The sequence below is a fragment of the Epinephelus fuscoguttatus genome, linkage group LG2 (assembly GCF_011397635.1).
Source record: "Epinephelus fuscoguttatus linkage group LG2, E.fuscoguttatus.final_Chr_v1".
Classification (NCBI taxonomy): domain Eukaryota; kingdom Metazoa; phylum Chordata; class Actinopteri; order Perciformes; family Serranidae; genus Epinephelus; species Epinephelus fuscoguttatus.
Genome location: NC_064753.1, coordinates 3,965,574 through 3,986,947, shown reverse-complemented (window position 1 = coordinate 3,986,947; position 21,374 = coordinate 3,965,574). Strand labels below are relative to the sequence as shown.

Genomic DNA, 21,374 nt, shown 5'->3' with positions numbered 1-21,374 from the left:
TGTTATCTCAACACTCAAACAGAAGCAAAAGTGTTTGTTTGATCAACTTATCTAAACTGACTTGTAGTCTTTTCCTTAGATACAGTGGCCCTTACAGGATCTCTTCTGTTGGGTTTTTCTTTGTTGAAGACCCCGTTTGGAATTAAGGGGCCCTATTTAGATGGTCTAAAGCTGACGGCGGAGGGCACATAATCCATGTCGCAAGTGTTATTGCTATTTAGATGCAGACGCAGTTGTCATTTTCACACCCTGCGCCCTCTTCGTCTAACTAGCAAATGAACTTGGGCTTCTCTGGGTGTGTTGGTCTAAAAATGAGGAGTGGTCAGGCACAGTCATGGCGTGTTGTTAGTTAAATGACGTAAAAAGCAAATGTGCCAGTGACCAACAAAAACCTGGTCTAAAGTCAACGCAGTATTTCGCTGTTAAACAAGTTAGTAATATGTGTCTCTAGGCGGGTGCACAACGCGCGTGCACTCTGCTCAGACACACACAGAGCAGCTACACATATGCAAAAGATAACAAATAAAAATATGATTACAATGTGAAAGGTTATTATTGTGCACATTAAAATATTTATCAGAAAAACGTCTTAATGGTCAGTCATTAATCAGAATGATCTAATCGCAGTAATAATGATCATCATAATCCGGGAGGTCCAAGCTCGCAGTGTCTGAATATACAAGCTTACCTCCACAGGCTGATGATGCATAGCCTGTAAAATGAACTTGTCTTTCCCAATTGAATTGTGATCATTTTGGCATGTAAATCACAAAATCAAAGATGTGAAAACGTCTGATAAACTTTAATTTGACATAAACACAACAATAACCAGCTTCTGTGAACTAAAAACATAAACTTATAGCCCTACAAGTAGGCTACAAATGTGTATGTAAAAAAAAAAAAAAAAGCTTTTAGAACGTAAAACTGAAGATCATCTTGTCAGGAGGAGGAGGAGGAGGAGGAGGACCCCAGCTCCGCAGCCAGCGTGCAGCCAGACCAGACGGACCCGGGTGCAGCCACGGGACCAGCCCTTCCTGCACCTTCAGGCAAGGGGGTTCAGGATGCTGGAGAGGAAGCTGGGCTCTCTAACCTCCTGGGTTAAAATAAAATAAATTGAATAATTTACAATTTGTTAACAACGTTTCTCTTGTCCGCGCGCGCTCCCTCTTTCTCTCTCGCAGTCTCACTCTGCTTCTTTTCTTTTCTTTAAATAGGGCCCAAGATGTTTTTAGTCCAAAATTCTTAATGCATGAAAAAGCTGGCACGGCAGCCAGCCAAAAAACAGCAGACTACTGCTTTACTGCATGGCAGAGGATTGCTGATACTGTGTGGGAGGGGGTTTGGCAGAGCAGAGGGAAAGGTGATGACTGCATCAAATGAGGTGTCAGACATCATGACATAGATACCAGCAATCAAATAAGGCAGCAGACATTACTCACAAAAATACCTGGAAGTAGTAGTTTAATAGGTCATTGATCTGAACAAATCAACTTATACATCAGAGCTCATAATATAGTAGGTTATAATACAAATTATCCAAAATCTTCAATCTCTGTATTAAAAAATAGGAGAAAATAACATAGCACAATAAATCAGATCACTGACCATTTTATGCACGATAATATCGGCACATCATTGGTATCTGCCAATATCAGCTTTAAAATCAGCTATCAGAATCTTCCAACATGCTTTTTCTTAATTTGCACAATGAATGAATATTACATACATTGGAAAACATTGTATTCCATGTTTCCATCTGCTGGTGGGCCATCACAATAAGAGTATGCATGTATAATATAATGTTAATTACACTACAGAAGACACTTGAGGATCAATAAATTTAGTTGGGTAAGAAGGTGAATAAATCAATATTGGTTAACGGCCAAATGAAGTGTTACATATCAGCATACCAGCTATTGGCAAAAAAATCCAATATCATGCATCGCTAGTTTATAGATGTCTTAGATTATAACAAAGTGAACATATTGTCAGCTTGGTAAACTGAGGGAGATGGCAAAGCTGTAGCTGGCTAAGAGCTAAGGAGGGATGTGTTTATTCCTGCTGGTGAACAGGAGAAGACTCACAAGTGGCTAATACAGCGCTTACATCAGGTATCTCACTGTTTTGGCAATGGCTATGGCCCACAGTAGCCAGCGTTCAGGTTACCAATAAAATAACAGTGAAAGCTAACATCTAACCATCTGCTAAAATTGATTGTATTTAAAGGGCCAGTGTGTAAAATGGGTTGAAAACAGTGACATCAGTGGTCAAATTCTAGATTGCAGGGCTCACTCGCTCACCCCTCCCGTTGGGTAAATGACGGTGGCCTTGTAGGGACAAAAAGCCTTGCGCACGAGTTTTTCAGGAGTAGGTCTATCTAGCGACGAGGTGAATATTTATTTAGAAATCTAAACCACGTTACGATATTGTAATGAATCCCTCACGAGCAGGAGACCAGAGGAGCGTTCGGGGAAAAAGGCCAGTTTATTTGAGCACTCCAAAAACTCTAGTAACACTCCAGGGTGTAAAAGACTCCGTCCCAAACTCTGACTCTTCTGACGTAACAGACACACTTCATACACACATACTTGTTTACCATACTTAGTGGGGACCCCCCTCCCACCTCTGCTCCACCAATATCCAGCCCACACTGACTGACAGCGTAGCCGGTAAACAGAGCTCAGCTGTTTATTTAGCCTAGCAATATCTCCGACTATAGTAGCTGCAATTGACGACTTTGAACACGATTTTGAAGAGTTTCTTGTAGCGGACGCAGACCCAGAGCCATACCTGTTTGAGCCGGAGCATACAGATGAGGAACTCCATGTGTTTGATGCTGAGTGGGCGAGAAGATAGGCTGAATGCACAGAATGGGATTCGGTGCTACTGCTACCATCGTTGGGGAGATATATCATCAGGAGGAAAAGCGCCGCAGAGAGTGCATCACAAGGAGTGAAGTTGCGTCTTCTTTTCCTTACAGATGACGGTTCGGGTTCATTCTCTCCTGTTGCGTGGTAAGTGTGGTCCATTCACAAACTTTATAACTAAAAAAACTTTTCACTACTCTCTATCGACAAACTACTAACACTCTCTGCTGTTTCCTCCTCCTTCTTCCTTCCCTCCGCTGTCTTTGTTGGTTTATTTATACACGCGAAACGCGTTCTCTGGCTGGCTGGATTGTCCGCTCGGTCTGCCGTACATACATGGCGGCGCAAGATGGCGACCTCTCTAAAGCAAGGCCCTTGCTATATGTGTATATATATATATATATATATATATATATATATATAAAGCATAATTATATATAGCTACGAAAACCAAACAAATTTTATTTTATAGCAATTATACACTTGTATAAACATATTAATGGGTAGAATATTCAGATTCAGATTCAGATTGACAATAAACCATGCCAAATATTACACACTGGCCCTTTAAATAAACACGAGAAGTTTGTGCTCTAATATGTGCTCTATTATCCACCTTTGTATTATGCATACAGATACATCTTAGGTCGTGTTATGAATAATGTTAAAAAAAACCCTGATGAAGACGGTCTAGTCGAAACATCGGTATTTGAATAAAAGAAAATATTTTTAGAGTGTTCACCTGACATCTTTTTTTCAAATTTGTATTTTTTCCATCAATGGTCAGCACCTCGCCAACCCTGGTGTGCGCTCCTCCTCTCTCTTCATAAATAATGTTAAACACATCTTTCCATAGAATTGTTATATAAATAGAGTCTTCCCACTTATTGGAGGTATTTTTTTTAATCTAATTTAATTTTATATATTTTATTAATCCCCGAGGGGAAATTCAGTTTTTTCACTCTTTTGTCATTAACACACAGGTCCGAAAGACACACACATGCACAAACAGGACCTATACATGCACGAAGTAGAGTTGACAAAGTGGAGAGATGTCAGAGTGAGGGGGGGCTGCCATGGACAGGTGCCCCGTGCGGTTGGGGGGGGTTCAGTGCCTTGCTCAGGGGCACCTCGGCAGTGCCCAGGAGGTGAACTGGCACCTCCCCAGCCACCAGTCCACGCTCCATATTTGGGCCGGATGGGGACTTGAACAGGTGACCCTCCGGTTCCCAACCCAAGTCCCTATGGACTGAGCTACAGCCACCACTTGATTGGAGTGATATTGTACTTATCTAAGTTATATTGACTGGTCTCTAATATATTGGCAGCATACTAATTGTTGTCTTGGCTTTTTAGTTATAGCATTTTTCCCCAAATGTTGGATGATCATACAATAATTTTTATTACATTCTAGTGGTGTACATAAAGGACCATCTAATTGTGAGAATTTCTGGAAGGTCATAATCGTATTGTTGCTATCTATTAAATCAGTTATTATTATCGTGTTTTTTATTTAATAACTGTTTATTTATATAAGGGATATCCTCTATAAACAAACTGCTAGTAAACCATAATATTTGTGTCAACATGTTATCAAGTTTATCTGGTGGATGATATTGATACTGCAGCCATTTTGCAACAGCATCTTTCATGAAAGCTGACATCAAGGAAAATAAATCATTTTAGCTGGATGAAATGGGTGACTTTTAACTGAACGTAATAAATACATAATAAAAGCTGCATTGCATCAACTTCAGTGTCATTTTCTTAGTAAATCTGGTCCTCAGAGGCAAAACTGGTGTTCAGAAAAAATGTTAAGCAGGCTAAACATTTTGGTCCTCAGGCCTTCATGAGACTATGTTCATATACACAATCTTTCTGAGCAAAGAGTTTTTAATCCTGTACCCCCGTAACTAAGACTTATTGGTGTGCCAGAACATTTTTGAAACTGCAACACTGTGTCAAATAATTTAAAAAATACAGTATATATAAAGTGAGTATGCTACACTTTAAGTGACTGCTCCACAGCCAACTTGTCTTAATATTTAATTTTATGGGGATTCTGAAAAAATATTCCAACGCCCTATCATATGGGAAGGCCTCTGGGACCAAGGAAGACAGGGACCATTATGGAGATCCTAACATAAAGAAAATGTGTAGTTATTTGTTGTGCTTTTCAAAGTGATACTATTTCCCTGTTAATCATCAAAAAGTCACATTCACAGTTCACAATGGAAACAGGGACAGCTAGTGCAATGCTAACAAGGAGGCTCAGGCATGGGCAGAGGTTAGCCCAGCAGTACTTCTGAATGCCCCAATGAAAATATGATTTTTGAACAAGTAGTATCATCCTGTAGAGCAGCTGACTGCAGAGCCTAAGCACTGAGGGCCCCAAAGACGTCCAGATCATGGAACCTCCTGTCCACGTGTGTTTCCAGGCCAGTTATGTAACCTACAATGACAGATCAACATCTTTTTAGAGAGAGCCTACACCGACCCTTACTACAGTGATTAAGGGCCAGGTCAAAGAGCCTGCACATAATAAAATTGTGTTTGACAAGGAAGGGAAAAGTTCACTGTACAGAAATGTAGGCATTTACCTCCTGCAGGATTCTGGCCCACTGCTCCTCGCTAAGCACTTCTTGGACTTCTCGCCCTGTACGTATGTTGAACTCTCAACGTCTTTGGGCTCATCAGGGTTCTAATGGAGGCGGGACAGGAATGATCCAGTGAGTGGAGTCTGTCCGGCCTCTTTGATGCTCCTAAGAGTCTGAATTGTGAGAGGAACCTAAACTTGTGCTGCTGCTACAAATCTGTACTTAGCACAGAATGTATGGAGTCACTTTGCCACTGGACATCTTCTCCCCATTGCCTCCTCTGCCAGTGCTCCAAGGGACAGCACTCAGGTTCCTCAATTGGGGCTTGATGGTCTTGTGCAAAGAGAGCTAGTGTGTCCTAGAGATGTTGCAATTACAGACATAAGGATTATTAGTTAATGAATAACTACTACAGTATCAGATTACTGTACATTATTACCTTAGACATAATAATTAGAATGAATTGACAGACAATAAATACAATGGTCTCAAACTACTATTACTTCATCTAGCTCGGCTTTGGAAAGCAGAGCTAGATGGTAAACAAACATGGCAGCACACCAGTAAGGTAAGACAACACGTTTACATGTCATTTTCTATATGTTCTGTGACATTTATCCTAATGATATGAGGCGGTCTTTGTGGAAAAAAAGGTTGTTTAGTGGACTAACTTTGCACTTGAAGATTGCCTGTTCACCTACGTTTTATCAGGTCTGGTGCTACTATGTGCCCCGGCTGTATCTAGGCTAACAGCTAACATGCTAACTATTATTTTTATGTCACTAGTCCCTTGAAACAAATTTAGGATGATAGGAGACAGGTTGAAATAAACCGAAATTTCCTTTTAATTTCATTTCATTTCTCAACCAACAGGAAATTAAGAATTCAACTGGTATTAAACTGGTGATTAAAGGGTTCTGATGGGAGAGTAACAAGAGAAAATATAAAATAAGCCTTATTGCAAGGCCTGAAGAAAAGAACCATCTTTGTAAGAAGCTGAATTTGATGTAAATGAACCAAACAAACCCCCCAAAGGACTCTTTTCTCTTCAGCACTCTGTTAACTTCATATTGAAAAACTCTGTGGTAGAAATCATCCTCAGTGTGTCGGACCAGGTGTCAGTACATCCATAACCATTTAAACCTCAGTGCAGAACACAGTCCCTAATTTATACACAGTAAAACGTATTGACTCAGCAGACAACATGAAATAAGACAAGTTGATCTTCAATCTTGACATTGAGAAAAAGGGAAAAGGACTTTCTAATTTATTTTTTTAATTCATCAATGCAAAGACTGAGTTTAATCTTGAACAATGGCTATGTGACCTTTACCTTTAATTTTCAGACGTAGATGCACCCTGGACACTCATCAGGCTTAACTGATTTGGGTAGTTTGTGTGGTGGGCCAGTTCATTTTTTATGAGCCAGTAAAGGCACTTGAACCCACCAATGATTGCCTCATGCTCCAAAACAACAGTGGGCTCAAAGGAGTCCTTCAGTTAGATGCCTGTAAACAACAAAATGGTTAGAAATTATTTGAATATACTCAAGTTGTATTACTATACACGTGCGGTTGAAATGGGAACCTACCAGACGCAAGAGTGGCCTGGCATCTGATGCTGTCCTGGCGCTGCTCCATAGTGATTAGGGATGGGTCACAATTTTCAAATTTCGAATAGTCGTTTTATTTTTGAAATATCGATTTTTTAATGCAACTATTACTATTCACTGTCTTATTTCCCCCCTTTATTTGACATGCAATTCAGCTCCTAACCGCACGAGGGCAGTATAGGATTGCTACAGCGGTGTGAGATGGGCTACCAGCTAGTTTGATGCTCTTCTACAAACAGGAGAAACATGCAGAGACTACTACTCTGCGAGGTATGTCCGCAGTCATTCGGGCTTTCATAGTCAAGAGCACTTCCATGTTGTAGTTTCCTGTAAAAATATCCGTGGAAAATCCCCGCGATGTGAAAAATACATGCTGAGCAGTCATTGGTGCGCGGAGCTTTGCGCACACAGGGCTTGCGGACGTCTGCTTTGAGTCCGCGCGGACCTCCGTGGAGTCCGTTGCGCGTATGTTCCGCCCGAGAATGTTGGGGCATTTAATGATGAATGGATCTCTGTGTGCGTGGCTCCGGGTGGGGGTGGGGGGGGTTTGGGGGCGATTATTCAAAAAATTGTCTAATAGTTGCCACGATTTTCGAATAGTGTTTTTGCTTGTGCTGCCCATCCCTAATAGTGATGCGTTGTTCCAAGTAATCTCTTGTGTATTTGACTGCTCCAAGCTCAACAAAAGCTCTCGTTGACCTCTCTTAGGTGCAGGCTTATTATGGTTCCTGCACAGTCAAAAAAACACCCTAAAAAGTGAAGCAATCATGCTCAAAATATGAATAGGAACATTTATTTTTATTTGTGATCATTTTTAATCTTGAAATTACATATATGAGATGAAAAACAAAAAAGAGAAATTAAAACTTTATTCCTGATAGTTTATTCATAATAGGGCACATGCAGATACTAAATTTAACATGCTTTCTGTGGTACATCAAAGGCTTAAAGTGAAACTTATTGAGCAGCTCTGGATGAAATCCAGTGCCTCTACTAGGCACAGAAGAACAGAAATGAGTTACCTGCTTTTCTGACCTGCTCTGCATTTATATGTCTGCTGTCAATCTCACCTGTTGCTTCTGCCCAAACTGGCTCTTTCCACAGCAGCATGTTGGCTGCTGTCCTCCTCCTTTCCCACATCTCAGTCTTCATCCCCTACAGTTATCCCTTCCTGACCCTCTCTGCTTCAGCTGCCACAGCAGCCCTGGCTGGAGCCTGGAAATATTCTGAACAAATTAACTGAATAGCTAATCACACTGCTCGGACTGTGCAGCTTCCAAATATGTGTTTTAAGTTTCTAGGTACTCTGTTTTGTTAATACCTGTGGTCCCTTTAGAGCCTTTTCAAGTTTCATTTGGAGTTTTGGACACATTTGTGCAGAAGTATACACGATACTAACCATCTATGACTGATTCTATTCAGGAATTTGGCCAGCCATCTTCTCTGTGGGGAAAAGCCAAAATCAATCCTTCCTCCCACGCAGGATCATGTTTTGATTCTGACTGCATGGAGAGGAGGGCCAGTCTACACACGGCTCAGTTAGGTGTGTGTGTGTGTCAGGGGCGATTGCTGAGACAACAAGGAAGGTTGAACTTCCCCCAAAATTTCATAGAAGAAATGGTCAAATATGCACTATTGAATTTACATCAAAATAAGAATTTACATTGCATTAAACGTGCGCTAGGATGCGTTTAACATAACTATGATGTTAAAACATCAGCTGTTTATCACCAGTTTTCAAATGCGACCTCCCTGTCATACATTGTCATGTCAACACAGTGGACGCAGAGCCTCCGAGCATTCCTATGAGACAGCACTGAGCAGGTTTTTTTCATGCAGCAAAGCAAGACGGTCACTGGATAAATGTGACAAAATCGTCACTTCCAGGGAGGATCAGCTTCCCTGGGACCTAATGGAGCGGTAGGCGGGAGAGGAGCGCTTTGGAAATACACACCGGCATTGGCGAATGGAGTCTTCTGACAGAGTGCCTTCTGGAGTTCTTTATTTCCATAAGCGATATAGCTCATTTTCTCCATTTGTACAGTACAGTTCAGTTGTTTAAACCCATCTGAAAATCTTTGAGGTGTGTTTTGCTGTGGTTCTGTGGCATGAGTGTGGTTGAAAAATGGCTTCAATTAAATGTTCCTTTAATAAGTTACTGCCTCGCTACAATATGACAAATTTCATGATGTCATGTTTTATGACTTAAAGTGAGCTTCCCGTTTGAAAGACCAGCAGCCGCCACTGGTGTGTGTGTGTGTGTGTGTGTGTGTGTGTGTGTGTGTGTGTGTGAGTGTGAGTGTGAGTGAGTGAGTGAGTGAGTGAGTGAGTGAGTGAGAGAGAGAGAGAGAGAGAGAGAGAGAGAGAGAGAGAGAGAGAGACAGCGAGAAAAAGAGAAACAGAGAGACTCATTTTGACATAATGGATTGTATAGTTGCAATGGTAAAAGATTTTCATGGTACGCTAACCATCTTAGAAAATATCGCGGTATCACAATATTACAAAATCTTTATTATCAGGAAGAATGACCCTTAAAGGAGTGAAGACAGAAGGATTATTGTTGGATGAACAAACATTTTATTGCTATCATTACAATTTGAAACCATTTTGTTAAAGCATATGTATGTAAAAAGTCTCCCCTTAAAAAATACCTAAAATAAAGTGGAGATTTTTTTCAATATTGTAGATAAGCAAATATACACCATATGATAACCATCAACTTTTATATCACGGTATACCTTAAAACCAAGTAAATGTGCCGTGGAAATTGGCAATATGGAAACAGATTTCTTCCCCTAAAGTAGAGGGGTGAAACAGGGCTGCAGCCTCAGCCCCACCCTGTTTAACATTTATATTGATGAAAACCACTAGAACAGTCAGATATCCTTGGACTCAGCATTTCTAACACAGACATTAAATGCCTCCTTTTTGCAGATGATCTAATATTGTTAGCTCTATCCAAGGAAGCATTAAAACAACAACTGGGTCATCTACAAAACGTCTGTCACACCTGGGCCCGACAGTCAATCTAGAAAAGACTAAAAATATGGTCTTCCAGAAACAACCCAGGTGTCAGGGAAACCCAATCAGATTCCTGCTGGGCTCCACTGACAGAGAACCCACACACAACCACCTACACATATCTGGGACTAAAAATTACCTCAACAGGAAGTATCAACCTGACTGTTAATGATCTCAGAGACATGGGAAGCAGAGATTTATATGCTATGTAAAAGTTTTTCAAGCAAAGATACACCTAGTTAGAATCTGGCTCAAAATATTCCAATTTATAATTGAACCAACATTACTGTATGATAGTGAAGTGTGGGCTCCTCTTGTAAATCAACAACAGAAGTCCTACACACTGACAATTCCATTTCAAAAAAGTCCATTAAATTGAAGATTAAGAGAGAGAAACAGAGAGACAAAGAGAAAAAAGAGAAAGAGAATGAAAGACACAGAGACAGACAGAGAGAGAGACAGAGAGTAAGCTGCAAAAAGAATGAGCTCCTGAACACTTATCAATTAAAGATCTGTAAAACCTTGACCTTGATGACCCTCTGCTTACCATCACATACCACACCAAAGGAAAGATCATGATACAAGGAAATGAAGCTAACATGGATTCATTTGAAGAGGCATTCCCCTTGTTTAAAAATGAGGTGGACACCAAGAGAATCATTGCCCTCTCTGACAGTGAAGATGGTGAGAGCCCAGCAGAGAACCCCACCACTTTATCCATCTCTGCCCCTCCACCAACCAGATGAAGGAGAGTCTAGCCCTGCTGGAGCTAGACTATGCTGAATTTAAAGAGCAAACTCAGGCTAGGCTGTCTGACCCCTCAGACAACGCTCTACAGCACCTTAAAGAGGAGTTCCAGCATCTCAAGAGAGACAACCAGACCTTGGCATCTGACTTCGGACTTCTAGACTTCGTCTAGAGGCACTCAAACAGGAGAACAGTGTATTCCGTGCTCAGCTTGCCAATGGGAAGGATCATGCTAAGAAGAGAGACGGGAGCCTCACCAGGCAAATCCAACACCTGTCAAACTCTCATCAGTTCCCACAATGAGAAGTACAGAGACACATACTCTCCTTGCCAGTGACGCAGACCCCTGCCTCGTCTCTATCCAACCTTCTCTGCCCAGCAACACCCTGGCACCTGCTGATCCAGCCACACAACCAGCTACCAACAGCCAGCTCTGTCCATCCCAGCTTTCCTGCACTCAGCATGAGGAGCAAGACCAACAAGTGGTCCTGCTGGCTGACAAACTAGCTTTTTCCTGTTAAGAAAGTGCTGTCTAAACGCTGCAGCACCACAGGCCAAGCAATGAAGTTATTGAAAAAAGAGATCAAGAACCCTGAATGTCTGGTGATCCACACAGGAACAAATGACTTGCACCGCCTCCATAAGGACACTGCTGAGGCAGTGAAGAAGATGGTGGAGCAGGCCAGTAAGGAGTTCCCTGACACCCGCATTGTGGTCTCCACCCTGCTACCCAGGGCAGACACTCCTCCTCATATCATCAATGATATTAATATGGAGATCAGAAGAGGATGTGCCACATTACCCAATGTCCACCTGGCCCTCCACCCACCCATTGGGACATGGGACCTCTATGATGGACTCCATCTACAAAGAGATAGGGTGAGGATATTTGCAAAGTCCCTCAAAGACATGGCTCTAGGACGCAGCCCTCCAACCCCCACTTCAAGCTTAGATCATATGTTCAAATGAAGCAGAGTTTTGGCCCTGAACCCTACGTTACTTCCTTTCTAACCAGAAGCCAGAGGTCACTGTGTGCTCAGCTCAGAGCTGGTATCCTACCCCTCGCTATTGAAGTGGGGCGGTTTACTGCGGTACCTGAAGACAATAGGATATGTAATGTCTGTGATCTGAAAGAGGTTGAAAATGAATTTCATTTTATGTTTTATTGTTCACAGCATGAGGATTTAAGGGTTCCCTTGTTTGATGAAATGCAAAAACAAAAAGCTGATTTATTTTGGGCAGATGATGGTCAGAAGTTGGAGCGGTTATTTAAGACTGAGGTTTTAATTTTATTTTCAAAGCCTGGAATAGAAGGCAATCCTTGCTTTTTAAAGGGCCAGTGTGTAATGTTTGGCATGGTTTATTGTCAGTCTGAATCTGAATCTGAATATTCTACCCATTAATATGTTTATACAAGTGTATGATCGCTATAAAGAGAGAGATTAGATAGACCTACTCCTGAAAAAGTCGTGCGCAAGGCTTTTTGTCCCTACGAGGCTGCCGTCATTTACCCGACGGGAGGGGTGAGTGAGTGAGCCCTGCAATCTAGAATTTGACCACTGATGTCACTGTTTAACCCATTTTACACACTGGCCCTTTAAGTGAGACATATCAATGGATTAGATTAGGGTTCACTGTCCTAATCATGAGGACTGTGCATCTTTATTATTGCACATTTGTTTTGTATCTTGGTTGTTTCCAACTTGTATATTTGATCATTGTTTCTGTTTTTGAGATGAAGTGTCTTATAAGCCCCTAAGGGCTGGGCTTCTTTGAAGCATGACACTTAAATAAAGAAATCAAATAAAAAAAAAATCAAAATCTACTCAGGGTTTTGGAGACCACCCCAGGCCTTCTCCTCTCCATCACCACCCCAGGATCATCCCGCCTAATGCAAGGAGTCATGACAATTCAACGTGGGCCTTTGACTCCCCGCGCACCCACCGCCTCACAGATGTGGAGCGCAGCCGGAGGGGACTGCCGTCCCCATCCTCGACCTTTTGCCCACCGACACCCTTTGCAGCATCAGCGGCGGAGACATGCTGCGGCACCTGCCTTCTGAACTGGGAGACATCACAGAGATGCTACAAACCCTCTGCACCCGGCTTCTGTCCAGCTAAGATGCACATATTCAGAACACAATAAAAAGGTAGTAGTCAGTACAGTAGTAGTAGTATTAGTGAAAACAGTATGCTACCATAAAATTTCATATCAAATTATTATCCAGTGTAGTAACTGTATACATAGTTGTAGGTGTTTTTATATTTACCTCACTATATAGGTTCATTTTAACTGTTTTTAAATGCATTTGTTACATATAAGCTGTTGGAATATTCAGGGTCTCCACTCCTCTACCACTGAGCTGAAAAGTGGAAACCCTGACTTTATGAAATCCATCAAAGACATTGATGTAATTGTAACATTGAAACATGGTGTCAAAATGATATGCTCACTCACTGTCCTACAGAATATAACAAAGTCATGGTGCCCTCTATAAAATTAAAAACCATACGCAAGGGCAGAACATCCGGGGGGATCTTGGTGTGGTATAAAGGAGATCTTTTGATCTCACCAGTAAAACAGGGTAAATCACACATTTGGCTAAGATTAGATCAAACGCTGGGTATAACTGATAGAGATCTATATCTATGTGCTATTTACATACCCCCAGTAGATTCTCCCTATTTTGAAGAAGACACATTTGAAACTCTCCATTGAGAGATCGCATATTTCCAGGCCCAGGGAAACGTGCTTCTAACTGGAGATCTGAATGGACGAACGGGAATTGAACCTGATGTCATCGACCCACAGGGCAACAACCATGTGTTTGGTCATTCTCCCCTGTTTACCACACCAACTATCACCCATCGGAACAACCTTGACTCTGAAATAAATCAAAGTGGCAGGGAGGTAGTCTATCTCTGACGGGCCTTAGGCCTGTACATAGTTAACAGTAGGTTCAGAGGGGATTCTTCAGGGAGATTCACATACTCCTCAGCTCTTGGGTCTAGCGCGGTAGACTACACAGTCACTGACATGTACCCCTCTACTATCAGTGCATTCACTGACAGACAACAAACAGCTCTTTCAGACCACAACCAAAAAATGTGTTCTCTAAAATCTCAGGTCAAATGAGTGACAGTAAGCTGTATAAACTAAATCCCGCTTACAGATGGGCCCCAGAAAGTGAGGACAAATTCATCATGGCCTTAAACTCACCTGAACTGATAAATAACATGCCAATATATAACAAAAAACAATATGTCCCTACCAGAGATGGTGTAAACAAGGCCATTGATGATATAAATATATTTCACAAGGCGGCTATTAAAATGCTGACAAATGGTTTGATCAAGAATGCAAGACCAACAGAAAAGACCTGAGAAAAATAGCGAATGAAAAACATTAGCAACCAAACAACACATGTAACAATTCCCCTTGTAAAAAATTAACCAAAGGAAAAGTTACAACGTTAATCTAAAGGTTACGGGCGGATCAGGTGCGAGGTGTTTGAGATACGAAAAAAAAGATCAATTAATTTTGCTTTATCACCCAAAACAAACTCAAATTCTCACCCTTGCGGTGTTAAAATATTCAGAATAAACGAAGATTAACGAATGAGTCACAATAGGTTGAGTCAATAATCAAACTTTAGTGAAAGAAAATAAATCATGTCCACGTCCAGACGGAGATAACACTTAAACAAGAAACGGCGTGGGCACCGGTTCACCAAACAATTCACAGATAATCAAACACTTTTTCCACATTATCAAAAAACACCCCCTTCACAAAATAGCCCGAATTACCACCCCCCCAGCAGTCAATCAAAGTCCCAAAAGCCGGCAAAAAAAGAAAACATGTATGTTAAAGGGGAGTCTGTTGGAGCGTAATGAAGTGCCGCAGTTCACAAAAACAAACAAAGAACCACGCAACCTCACCACTCGTCCCGCTTGGCAGCAAAGTTGTGTCTTGAGGTAATCCACAAGGAACAAAAAACAATCCGCTGTATTTGGTTTGATCCTTTAGAAACGGGAAACTCCTCGCACACCTCCAAACGCCGACTGCTCAGTCCTCCCGTAATGCATCACTTCCCCCTTATATCAAGTTTTGGCATCAACATAATAACAATATTTCAGTCCATACCATACCCGTGTACATATAAATGGCATCTGATAAATTCGCCATACAGCATTAATAAATGTGACAGCGGAACATGAAAAATTATAAATTTTTCCTGTCACTAAATGCCTTGTGTAAGGTAGAACTAGCCGACCTTTACACCCCCCCCCCCCCCCCAAGCCAGCGGCTTATCGGGACCAAAATAGGGTTTCAGGTCTACTGTGTTAACAGTGTCTACCTTCATTTTATCAGTTAACCACCGAACAAGGTAGTTTACAGGACCTAGCCTTTTCTCTACCCTGACAGGCCCTGACCATCGGGGTGCAAACTTGGCAGAGAACTTGGCTGAGGCTTTAGACAAAGGATGAGACCTAACCCAGACCAAGTCACCAACAGCAAAGTGTACATCTCTGCGTGCATTGTAGTACTTGGCTTGTCTAGCTTTGGCTCTCCCCACATGCCTCTCAACCTCCTTCACCAGCTGTGTATGAGTATGTAGCGTGTGATATGCAGATGTGCTGGGTGTAGGGGATTTGTGAATGAGACGCTCCAGCGGGCCTTTGAGGTTGCGCCCCAGGGCCAGCACAGCAGGAGTCACATCAGTGGTTTCGTGTACTGCTGTGTTGATCGCCAACCGGAACTCAGGCAGCCACCGGTCCCAGTCCTGATGGTGGCCTCCTACATACGAGGCAATCATCGTCTTCAATGTCCGGTTGACACGTTCAGTAAGATTAGTCTGTGGATGGTACGCTGTGGTCAGCTTTTGGGTCACTCCCCAGGTTTCACACAATCTGGACATCAGATGGCTCGTGAATTGTGGTCCCCGGTCTGAGAGCAGGTAGGTGGGAACTCCCCAACGTGTGAAGACGTCATTTTTAAGAATTTGACAGACTTTTGGAGTCTTGGCATCCCTGAGGGCAAAAAGCTCGACCCATCTGCTGTAATAGTCCACGACCACCATGAGGACTGAATTCCGGGCTTTACTGAATGGAAAAGGGCCCATGAAGTCCACTCCTATCATTTCTCCTGGGGTTTTGACCTCTGTAGTCTGCAGTAATCCAGCCGGCTTGTCGTTGGAACCTTTATACTGCTGGCATGTGCAACAAGAGCGGACATGACTCCATACATCCTTCCGGACACTTGGCCACCAAGCCACCTCCAAGACCTTCAGGAGTGTCTTCATCCTGCTCAAGTGGCCTCCAAATGGGCTATCATGAAAGTAGGACAGGAACTCAGGCACCAACACTGCAGGCACAACCAGCTGGTAGCTGTATCCCCCATATTTGGAGGGGACCCCCCCGGTACAACACTCCTTGTTGTTGCTGAAAGCGTATGCGTCCGGGAGTCAGCTGGCCAAAGTCAATAGACTGCGTCAACTCCCTGCATAAAGAGTCAGCCTGCTGCGCCTTTTCAATGTCCTGCAGCGAACTGGGTAGACTGACCCAGTAGGAATTTGCCAATGCCACGCACACATTACCCTCTTCTGGCAGAGGTGCACGGGACAGGGCATCAGGCACTACATTACAACAGCCCTTCTTGTAGTGGACCCGGAAAGTGAATGCCTGAAGTCTCAAAGTCCACCTGGTCAGGCGGGACGAAGTCTTGGGACAGTTGAAGGCCCAGGCGAGAGCATTATGGTCTGTGAAAACATCGAAGGTTTCGCCTTCCAGGTAATGCCGCCACTTTTCCACCACCCTCACGACAGCCAGACATTCTTTTTCTGAGGTGGAATACCTCAGTTCAGCACCATGGAGAGCTCTCGAAGCAAAGGCGATGACTCTCTCTTCTCCCTCCATGGTCTGAGCTAAGACAGCCCCCAGACCCACATCACTGGAGTCACAGTGTACCTGAAACCCCAGGTGAGGCTTTGGCTGGGTTAGCACGGGCGGTGAGCGCAACAAAACCTTCAAATGTTCAAATGCAGCTTGACACTGCTCCGACCACTCCCATAACACCCTTTTTTTCTTTAGGTTGTTGAGAGGGGCCACAATGTCTGCTAGTCTGGGAATGAACTTGTGGTACCAGCCCACCATCCCCAAGAACCTCTGGAGACTTTTTAGATCTGTGGGAGCTGGGTAGGCCGTAATGGCTTTGACCTTTTCTGGATCCACCGCCACCCCTTTACCAGAGACCACGTGCCCGAGGAAGGAAAGATGAGTTTGGAGAAGGTGGCATTTCTTCACGTTGAGGGTTAGATGGGCATCATGCAGTCTCCGGAAAACCTCCTCAAGGTCCCTCAGATGCTGCTCCTGAGTCTCGGAGAAAACAATGATGTCATCTATGTAGACGAAACAGATTTTCCCCCTCAACTCCCCCAAAACACTTTCCATCAGGCGCTGGAAAGTGGCACCGGCGTTCCTCAAACCAAATGGCATTACCCTAAATTGGAACAGGCCTAAATGGGTGATCATGGCAGTTTTGAGTTTGCTCTCTTCGTCCATAGCCACCTGCCAGTATCCACTCTTGAGGTCCAAAGAGCTAAAGAACTGGGCGTCTTGCATAGACTCCAGGATCTCATGCACCAGTGGCATAGGATAGGCATCATGATGTGTCTTTGCGTTTAGCCCCCTGTAGTCCACACAGAACCGGGGAGTGTTTTCTTTCCGTGGGACCAGAACCACTGGAGAGGCCCAAGCAGACGTCGACGGCTCTATGACACCATCACTGAGCATTTTTCGTATCTGTTCTTCAGTTACTGACTGCTTTTGTGGGGATACTCTATACGCTCTCCTCCGCACTGGCAGCTCATCCGTAGTGAGGATCTTGTGCTTTATGACCTCGGTGGCACCTGTGGTCTCAGTCCACACTGTAGGCCACTTCTGCAGCAGCGGCCTAACGACCTCAGGCTGAGCTTCCAGGAGAGGGATTGCGGCCTGTTTGTCAGTTGAGTCTTCCATTACTGCCATGTAAAAGTTGACTCTGGCTCCTGCCTGTCCCCACTGTAGTGCTTCACGGTCTTCCGAAGAAACTTGTACTCCTTCCCCCCAGGCATTACATATCTTCCTAGGTGAGGCTTCAAGATGATTTGACTGACACACATGAAGTCAAGGCCAAGCAGCAGAGGCATGCACAGCTGGTCATCCCCCAGGACATATATGGTGACACTGATGTGGGCATCATTGAGAGATAGAAACAAAATAGTCTTTCCGATGGCTTTACTACCTTGTCCATTGGCCATTATGAACTTTGGGATCTCACTGGAACTTAGAGCCTCTTCCTCCTTCCTCAGACTGTCCCACAGGGACCTACGCATCAGGGAGTATGTGCTCCCTGAATCGAGGACAGCATCGCCCCTGGAGCCACGGATGCTCACCGACACCACCAGAAGAGAAGGAACACCCATCACGACTGCCACATCTGCTCCCTGGCCACGGTCCATTTTTTTCCCAGGTTTTCTGGTTGGATGGCTCGACTGCTGAATCTTATTCCAGTAATCCTTGGAGTTACTCCAGTCCTTTTCTATGAGTGACCCCACCTTAACCACTTGGTCCACAGTAGAAACAATGCCACGAAGCCCACTGGCCAGCCTTGGATTGCAGGCACTGAGGATACGCCGCACAATCTCTTCCTCCGACATGTCAGGCCTCCACTTCAGGCAGAGAGCCCAGTGATCATACGCAAAATCCCTCAGGCACTGGGTGGGAGCTTGCACATTTGCTCTGAGCTGCTCCTCAATCTCCGACTGATAGTCTGTAGGCAGGAATGCTTCAAGGAAAGCCTCTTTGAATTTTGCCCAGTTAGATATTTTGCTGCGGGCAGCCAACCACCAGCTCCGGGCTGACCCCTTTAAAACAGCATTCAAAGTGCCCATGAGCTCAGTGTCACTTAGGGGTCTGGGGGTAAGAAAGTTCTCACACTGCTCCATGAAATCCATCACATCAGAAGAAGTCCTGGAATCACCAAAATGGGGAAACTCCATCCTGATTGGAAGTTTGGCCGGGGCAGTCTGCATAGTTGGGAGTGTGGCATCCCCTTCTGACACATTATGACCCGCAGGCACCGACGGCGCAGGAGTGGAAAAACTGGTTGGTCTCCAAAAAGAACGAGTTTTGTTTAGGACCTTTTTTAATTCATCTTCCCACAGTTTGTCCCTCCGCCGAAGACATGCCACCACAGCCTGGTCAAAACCCTGCAGTTTTTCATCAATGTATTCTTTGGCCTCCTTCGCCACTGAATGGATTGCAGCTCTGAGACCCTCCTCACAGTTTAACGTGCTATTCACTGCTTCTTTGTGCCGCATTTCCAAGGTCTCAATCCTCAACTGAAACTCCTGTAGTTGCTCAGTCAATGTGCCACCCTCATCATCATCATCAACCCCCGTCGGCTGTCCCTCCCCCGCTTCCTGTTGCTCTAGATACATAGATTCCAACAGGCTGGTGATCTCTGTGACACCACTTCGGTTGAGTCTGACAGTGACATGCTGGTGAGGGGCAGTACCAGCCTGTTGTGCAGGATGTGGGGTCAGATCCACGCGAGGAGGGTCACTTTCTTCATGTACACTACTCCCCCCGGGTGACCCCTGCAGACCCGAGGTGGACATGGAGTTTTTTTGCAGGAGCGAGGTATATGAATAATGTATGCAATGAACTGGCAAGGTGTAGTTTAGGCTGACTTACTCAGCCCCCCCACTATCACTAACCACACCCTCATCCTTTAATTGGTCTTAACAAAAAACAAACAAACCCCTACACTTGTTAGATTTAGAGGTCGGTATAACAGATAAAACAGACAAGAATGGCATAAATGAAATCACTTTCCGTTATTTACTTTAATTACCAACCCAAGTATAGCGTTGAATTAGGAACGAAAAAAAAACCCTCCACTATCTCTTACAGCTTGTACCTTTAAACACCTACAAAATACTACAATAATCCCCGGTCCCCGTACAGGCCACCACTCTGTAACAATTCCCCTTGTAAAAAATTAACCAAAGGAAAAGTTACAACGTTAATCTAAAGGTTACGGGCGGATCAGGTGCGAGGTGTTTGAGATACGAAAAAAAAGATCAATTAATTTTGCTTTATCACCCAAAACAAACTCAAATTCTCACCCTTGCGGTGTTAAAATATTCAGAATAAACGAAGATTAAAGAATGAGTCACAATAGGTTGAGTCAATAATCAAACTTTAGTGAAAGAAAATAAATCATGTCCACGTCCGGACGGAGATAACACTTAAACAAGAAACGGCGTGGGCACCGGTTCACCAAACAATTCACAGATAATCAAACACTTTTTCCACATTATCAAAAAACACCCCCTTCACAAAATAACCCGAATTACCACCCCCCCAGCAGTCAATCAAAGTCCCAAAAGCCGGCAAAAAAAGAAAACATGTATGTTAAAGGGGAGTCTGTTGGAGCGTAATGAAGTGCCGCAGTTCACAAAAACAAACAAAGAACCACGCAACCTCACCACTCGTCCCGCTTGGCAGCAAAGTTGTGTCTTGAGGTAATCCACAAGGAACAAAAAACAATCCGCTGTATTTGGTTTGATCCTTTAGAGACGGGAAACTCCTCGCACACCTCCAAACGCCGACTGCTCAGTCCTCCCGTAATGCATCACTTCCCCCTTATATCAAGTTTTGGCATCAACATAATAACAATATTTCAGTCCATACCATACCCATGTACATATAAATGGCATCTGATAAATTCGCCATACAGCATTAATAAATGTGACAGCGGAACATGAAAAATTATAAATTTTTCCTGTCACTAAATGCCTTGTGTAAGGTAGAACTAGCCGACCTTTACACACAGCCGTACGCATTAGGTTCAATGAAATTTTAAAGAAATATAAATGTACAATTAAAAACAAAAAACAAAATTATACCCACATGAAACTTGAAGATATCAAAAACACAATTAATCAAAATCAAATCAAATGGCGATATCTGGAAAACACATTTTGAAAATCTGTACAAAGATATACCAATAAATTCAGACCAATATATTATAAAAGAAAAACTCAAAACATTAGAAGAAACAATTAAAAACAACCAAAACCGTCTTGATTTCCCAAGTACTTGGGGAGAACTAACCACACAGATAAAATCTCTCCAGGTCAAAGAAGGCATGTGGTCCAGACAGTATTAAAACTGAAATGCTCAAATGCAGCACCCCAGAGATGCAGTGTGCCGTGTTGATGTTGTTCAACATTGTATTACTGTCAGGATATTTTCCTGACATCTGGTGCAAAGGGCTCATTTCCACCATTCATAAAGATTCATTCTCACTGCAGCGATGCGGAAATGCAGGACGGATTTGCGGAATATTCACGCAGCGCTTTTCCGCATTTAAACCATACACACAGGCGCGGTACGGATGCGGTGCAGATTTTTGCATTGTTGTGTTCCTAGTTCATGCACTGTGAGCGGGTGTGGGTGAACATGGACGAGAGTAGCAGCAGCA

At 43.4% G+C, this 21,374-nt stretch overlaps 1 protein-coding gene and 1 long non-coding RNA gene across 2 annotated transcripts in view; both read right to left on the bottom strand.

Moving 5' to 3' along the window:
- abhd17c (abhydrolase domain containing 17C, depalmitoylase) overlaps positions 1-21,374 on the bottom strand; it is a 56,525-nt gene that overhangs the window by 9,069 nt on the left and 26,082 nt on the right. The window lies entirely within an intron of this gene.
- On the bottom strand, positions 1,100-15,103 carry LOC125905658 (uncharacterized). The gene is made up of 3 exons (XR_007451677.1): positions 6,798-15,103; positions 5,468-5,822; positions 1,100-5,319 (listed from the first exon to the last, which is right to left on the bottom strand). It is a non-coding gene; the product is annotated as an uncharacterized LOC125905658 (long non-coding RNA).